We start from the raw sequence: 7206 nt of genomic DNA, 5'->3' as shown, positions 1-7206 counted from the left end.
GTCTCTGGAGGAGATGGGCTGGCGGCCGCTTTAGCTTCCATAAGTGTAGGGGGCTGAGAGATTCAAGGCTGGCAGGCAGTACACTGGTTGTTGACTCCAACAAAAGATGAATCCAAGATCTCCAGGCCGAGCGGTGGGCTGCTCACTCACAGAAGTCTGTAGTTCGCACACCAGGGTTCCAATCTCTCAAAGAATGTGACTCTTCCCAGGATGTCCCTGGATATCTTGGAAGCAGGCCACACCCCTAGGGAAACTGATCCCATCATGGGAACAACCACACCGAACTGGGGTCCAGCCAAGTTGACACACAACTCCAACTATCACACAACTCTATTGGTTACAAGTAATTTTTGTCTGTTTATTCAATGCATCCATTTGTACGTATATGCATTTGCTTATTTAACCAACAATTACTGGAATTCTGTTATATTTCAGGCATTGTATTATACATAGGGATAACAAAATGAATAGGAAAGATGTCCTGACATAATGGAATCATACAAGGGTTTGGGCTTGCCTGTGCACATGTGTGTATTTTACATTTATTGACCTTATGTGACCTTTTGGAAGCAGAACACCAGGCTTATCTTACAAGGTGCTTCTGGTGGGTTTGAGAGCTGCCAAAATTTTGGTTAGTGGTTAATCACATAACCATTTGTGCTATGCAGTGACTTCTGAATATTTGAATACAGATGGAAAAATAAACTAAATATTTCTAAATAAACTAAATATTGTTTGATGAATGAAATGAGGGTAAAAGGGTAAATTGTAACCTCACCTATTAAAATATTTGTCCCTGAGTTTAACGTATGAATAAAGATATTTTGAGATTGTTGGTTGGTTACTAGAGGAAGTGATGAGGATCTAACCATACTTAAAGCATTGCTGTTGTGTGTGGTTAAGTCCATTCTGACTGATAGTGACCTCATATGACAGAACAGGACTCTTCCATAAGAATTCTTAGGCTATAGCCTTTACAGGAGCAAATTGTTAGGACTTCTGTCCTATGAAGCTGCTGATGGGTTTGAAACACCGAATTTTCAGTTAACAGCTGAATGTTTAACCATCTTATCACCAAGGCACCTTACTTAGAGCCCAGGAACAGGTAGAGTCAAATTTAGACAAAAGAACATGAATGAGTCATTCAAGCTGGGTTATATAATGAAGGAGAAAGTGATAGAAAACCTATAATACATCCAGGCTGATAAAAGTCAATGATATTAATTTATTTGTGCATTATTCAATAAACATATGAATATTATTCAGGGAACAGACATTTGATGTCAGATATGTGCCAGCCACTGTGGAAAAAGATTTTATAAATGTTTCTGCTGATGACATGTGGAACGGTTTATTCTTACATTCAAAAAATATGTATAAAACATCTACTGATAGATGCTAAACAGTCACAGGAAATACTGCAATAAGAAAAAGAGACAGTACTCCTTGTCTAATGCACTTTATATTCTAATAGTGGCAGGTTGGAGAGAGATCATCTTTTAGAGTAGAAGAGTGAGGGGAGCAAAAATAGAATGGGCAGAAGAAACAAAGAAGAGTACAATGGGAATTCTATTAAATGTGAGATTGAGTTCCAATAGGCTTCTATGAGATATAAGTAAATAGCACAAAGTAATACTTAAAGGAGCTCTGGTGGTGCAGTTGGTAAGGCATTTGGCTGCTAATCAGAAGGTTGGCTGTTCAAACCCAATAGCTGCGCTACAGGAGGAAGATGAGTCAATCTACTTCTGCAAAGATCTACAGCCTCAGAAATCCAATGGGGGTTGTTATGAGTCAAAATTGACTTGATGGCAATGGATTTGGTTTTTTGATTTGAGGAGTGCTTAAGGATTAATTTAGTACTCCAGATATAACTCAGAGTCAAGGTAAATGTGAAACCCACAGTGGAAATATGATTGAATTAGACATTTATAAAGAGAATAATGTTTGTGAGTTGATTAATACCTCAAAACTTGCTTCAGATCTCCAATCTTAATATGATAACTAAATGTATCCTAGTGGTTCATGTCTATGAAGACAGCCACCACATATAAAAAGAAGCATGATCAGCACATTCAAAGACCCAGCATCTCTGTATGTGTCTTAACTCCAATTCAATTCTGTTTATAATCTTGATTTTTCACACCTTTCCTTATCCCAGGAAAAGAGGGAAGAATATTGGCTAATAAAATGAAAGCAAGAAAAAGAAATTCTCATTTTGATTAATTATGGATATACTTTCATTATAATCTTACTGAATCTCTACTGAAGTCAAATATGTTTTTCTCATATGTGTTCTCTGCATCTACACATGCTGACTAGGAAGAAACCAAGGGACTTTCTCTCTTCCAAGAAAAATCAGATTCTCATTTGGGCTAATATCTCCTTTTTTGTTGTTTGTTCAATTGTTTGTTTCAAATTTTGGTTACATTGATCCTCAGAATTGAGATTCATTAAAAATAATAATAAAAAAGATACTGGAGAATGTCTCCAGACAGCTAGATGTTACTTTAATATTAACTATGGGGTTTTTGAATTATTGCCATAATATTTCAGTAATAGGATAGAAGCTGTCAAAGTCAAGACAATTTAAGAAAGGAGATGTGAAAGAGAAAGCATTAGATCTGAACAGTGCAATTGCAGCTGCTGTAAGGGATCTTTTTATTAAAGTAATGGACTGAGGCTATCATGTACAGCTGTGAGATCCCAGGAAACACCATGTGGCAAGTGTGCTCAGAGATGAAAAGTGGATTTCAATTCCTTTTTCTTTATAGTTCAGCACATAAACACCTCAGCATCTTTCATTCCAAGTAAAGCATATATTTAATATCCATAAAGCCTAATGAAAGTGCTTTTTTTTTTTTCAAAAGACTGATTGATGTAAATGACTTTAAATTGGATTTTTAGCCCACTGAACACAGTATCATTACTTGAAATATGCCTGGTGGTCTGTGGGAGGAGCATTGGATTGCAAAAATTGTGGGTGCCCTCTTCTGTTGTGAGCTATGTACTTGCTCCCACCTTTCTCTAATTGAGACGTCATAGCTAGGAACTAGGTACACGCTCCTATGAGCATAGCTAAGCTTATTGATGGCTTCATCTTGACTAGGAAACACAATGATTTATCTAATAGCTCTTCCTCATATACAGTTGTTCAGTCAGGGGTCAAATATAACTTCTTTCTCATCACTGCACTGTTACAAAGGAACAATCCAGCAAATATAAAAAGTTCAGAATAAAACTCTTACCAACTGCCATTCAGTTGTAACCACCATAAACTACCAGCATTTGTATAGCATGGACAGTTTACTAAATTCATCTATTACATAGGTTATTTTTTGTTTCTCAAGCTCTCCTTGTGAAGTAAAGTTTACTGTTATCTTCATTTGCCATATGAAATATCTGAAGTGCAAAGAATTCACATAGCTAATGATTATCAAGTTACTAGGTGTCAGATTCAGGATCCAAATTGGAATGCTCTCACATTAAACTGTGTAATCTTTTTTTCTGCACTTCCCTATGCACAAAACTCTTTCCTGTCTTTGCACAAATCATGATCCCAAACAGACATGGGCCAGTCAGAGCATATGAAAGCAACACAACCCTGCAGAAGACAACAATCTCACCACATTTTTCTTTCATTTCCAAAATAATTCAAAAGTAAATTTAAAAATTATGTTACTGTTTTGTTTCATTTTCCATTCAACTTTAAGTAGCATCTCTGCAAAGTATTCTACATAATTTTTATTTTATTTTAATTTTTGTGTAGGTTGTAGTTACCCTAATACTCCAAACCAAAAAGTTATTGAATTATATTGAATTGCTCGCACTGAAATTGAAAAATATACTATTGAAGCAATTATTTGATTGAAACATTTTTTTAAAAAATTCAAACATAGTATCATATTAATAATATTTAATACTATATCTCCTGCTATGCATTCATTAAACCAATATAAACTTTAATGCTGTTTCATGGAAAATCACTGGACCTTAATGTAATTGTTCTGTTTTTCTCCATCTTAACCAACAATGACTTTGGCAATTTTTTTTTTCTATTTAATTAAATATTTCCATGAATTATTAATGCCATCTAAAAAATACTATATCCACAAAATTGTTGACTTGACAGTAATATGAATATAAGACATGAATGTTCTTAGACATTCTGAGAGACAAAGTGTCTCTAGGAAAACTTTAATATTTGCCACTATTTGATATTTTAGCTCTTTGCCAAATATAGACTTTATACTCCAGTTCAAACAGTATCTATGTTGGCATAACATTTCAAAAATTCTTGACTGGAAGACTATTCTAGGTGATTAATTGTTTGTAAGAACAAAGTCACCTTTACTTTAAAATAATTGTGAATTTATACCGAGTGGTTTCCTTGAATTGAAATGATTGTCATTATTAATTTGAACAATAAATAAATACCTCAAGAATGATTAAGACAAGGCCAAACAAATGGGTACTATTAGTCCAGGGACTAGAATCAGTCAATGTGTTTAGATTGTCTATATGGCAGTTTCATTTGGGAGAACCAAGATTGTTTCCGTGGTATAGGGGACAGAAAACATCAGTATTACTTCACGTATATTCATGGGTATAAGGATGGTTTATTAGACCAATTATTTCTTACCAAAGTTTTGTTTACAATCGAGCAAATCATTTAAAGTTTTTAAGTAGTTGTCTCAACTACTAACAAAAAGGTTGGTGGTTCAATCTCATCCATGATGATACATGATCTGCCTTGAAAAGCCTATGGTATGCAGTCTCCTTGTTAGCACATAGGAGCATCTTGAGTTGGAATTGAATGGGTGGGAGTATTTTTTTTTTTTAATGAATATAGAACATGGGCAAAGTCACAGTGTTTTCACCATTTTGACTTAACTTCCAACCACAGTTCTTCCTTGACTAGCTATATAAATGAAAGCAAGCAATTTAAACTCTCTTAGGAAATGTTTGTCCCTTTAAAAAATAAAGATGGCATACTTCCCAAGTTCCAGAGGCTTTTTAGGATGATCAAATAAGATATTATATCCAGAGCATCTAATACTTTCTGGTATATAATAAATGCACAATTAATTATAGATATTATTTTATATATGCTTCTTACATGTAAGTAGCTAGTCTGCTTGATAAGAATGTTCAATTTATCTGATTTATGAGTTTCCTTTTATTTATCAAAAATATATATTTTATTTATTAATATGTGTATTTATTTAATTATTTAAATTTTAATCACTTGATCATTTAATAAACATTCATTGAATGCTTATGTGTCACCTCTTTATGGGAAAAATAGACATCAATAAGGCAAATCAATGCCTCAAGTAATTCACAGTACTACTAAAACCAAAACAGCCCTTCTTTCTTGAAAAGATTATCATTTGAACATAATTGCATTATGAACTTTCCAGACACATTATTTAGTTCTAGTTTCTACCAACGTGGGGATGTGACACTTGGTTGCACTGAGTATTAAGTTTAAGTTCTCAATTGGTATAATTTCCCACCATATCACATTAATCTGGGGAAAATATCATATTTTGGTAAAGAAAAATAAGTGCCATAATTGAGTTGCTTAATAAAAAGTACCCACTTTTTTCACCCAAATCACACACACACACAAAGTACCCACATTTGTCAATTATTTTTTCAATAAATGCATTTTGATTTTGGTAGAGAAAAATAAGTGAGTTTGATTTAACTTTTTGTTTAAAAAAGTAAACAAATATTTGCAAAAATGAATTAGTGAACTGATGGTTAAAGTTCTTTACATATATGAAAAATTTCTCTCTGCTTGTCTTTCTTTCAATTCATGATTCTTACAAGTATTTTTTCATAAGATAGAAAAGTGTCAATGAATTCAAGCTTAAGACTCTTGATCTTCTTGGGGTTTCTCAATCATAATTGGTATTTTATACATTATTTGTTTGTTTCATTTGTCAATAATTAATTTAATTAATATTAGAAAATAAATGTCTAATTAAACTATTTTAAAAACAAATTGACTGCTTAAAAAATAGAAGCACTTTTTTTAGGACAATCTGCTTTACAGTTTTATTAAATAGGTATATAACAAAAAAAAAGAAAAAAAACCTCATTGCCATCAAGTCGGCCTCGACTCATAGCAACCCCTCCGAGGTAGTATCACTATGGAAGTAGATTGCCAAATCTTCCTTCTGAGGAGCAGCTGGTGGGTTTGAATCACCAGCCTTCTGGTTAGGAGTCAGATGCCTTTGGCACTATGCCACCAGAACTCCTAAACAGTTACACAGAGGAAGAAAATCCTATTGAATGTTAACATAAGCTGTGAAAATATGCTGTGCAAATTCACTCATTTAAATTTTACTAATTTCCCACCATATCACATTCATTTGTATTGTCCCACTTATGATCTAACTGAAGAAACATACCCTATTCTTAAAATACTTGCTGAAATTCAAAGCATTTTAGAATTCAAGCATTTTATCAAAGGAGATTTAAATACTGATCAAAAGTCCACCTAAACCTGAAAATATTTTCCATAGTAATTTATTGAAAGTGACAGTGAGTTCCTACTGAAATTATGGCATTTGTAGATTTATTCATTAAGTTAACAGAATATATTAAATTTCTGAGGCATAATTAACAAAGAATTTGTCTTTAAGTTCCTTATGGTTTACATTTACTCTGATTATCTAATGTTATTTGTGATAGATAAGGGTATATAATGTCAAGTTCTTGGACAACCTATTCTATTTCATGAAACTTATTGGCTAGTAAAGAATCTAAGCTTTAAATAATTACACAAAATTATTTAGTTACAAATGTGACATACTGAAAAAGACAGAACAACAAGTACTAAGACCACATTTACCAAATGGACCTGATCACTCTTAAGAGTTGGATTCCTTGAGGAAGTAATATGTGAATTGAGATTAAAATACAGTAAATAATTAAATGAGCAAAGACAGTTTATGTATACCAACTGTTTATTTTCTAAACAGTTGGTAGTGTATAATCACCAATTCCAATTTGCTGAAAAATCAGCTTAATTTTACAACTTTCTGGCTGCAGAACAGAATTTGCTCTGAAATCCCAACTGCTTTACCATGTACCCTCACTGTTCTTCAAACTATTTTGGTAGGGATTTACTCTTTCATTGAGTGTTTCCATTAAAACACATATAGACATATTGACATACATTGTGTGTGTGTGTGT

The sequence above is a fragment of the Orycteropus afer genome, unplaced genomic scaffold (genome assembly GCF_000298275.1).
Source record: "Orycteropus afer afer isolate SDZICR_OR568_19922 unplaced genomic scaffold, OryAfe1.0 scaffold00642, whole genome shotgun sequence".
Lineage (NCBI taxonomy): Eukaryota > Metazoa > Chordata > Mammalia > Tubulidentata > Orycteropodidae > Orycteropus > Orycteropus afer.
Note: the sequence above shows the minus strand (reverse complement) of the source record.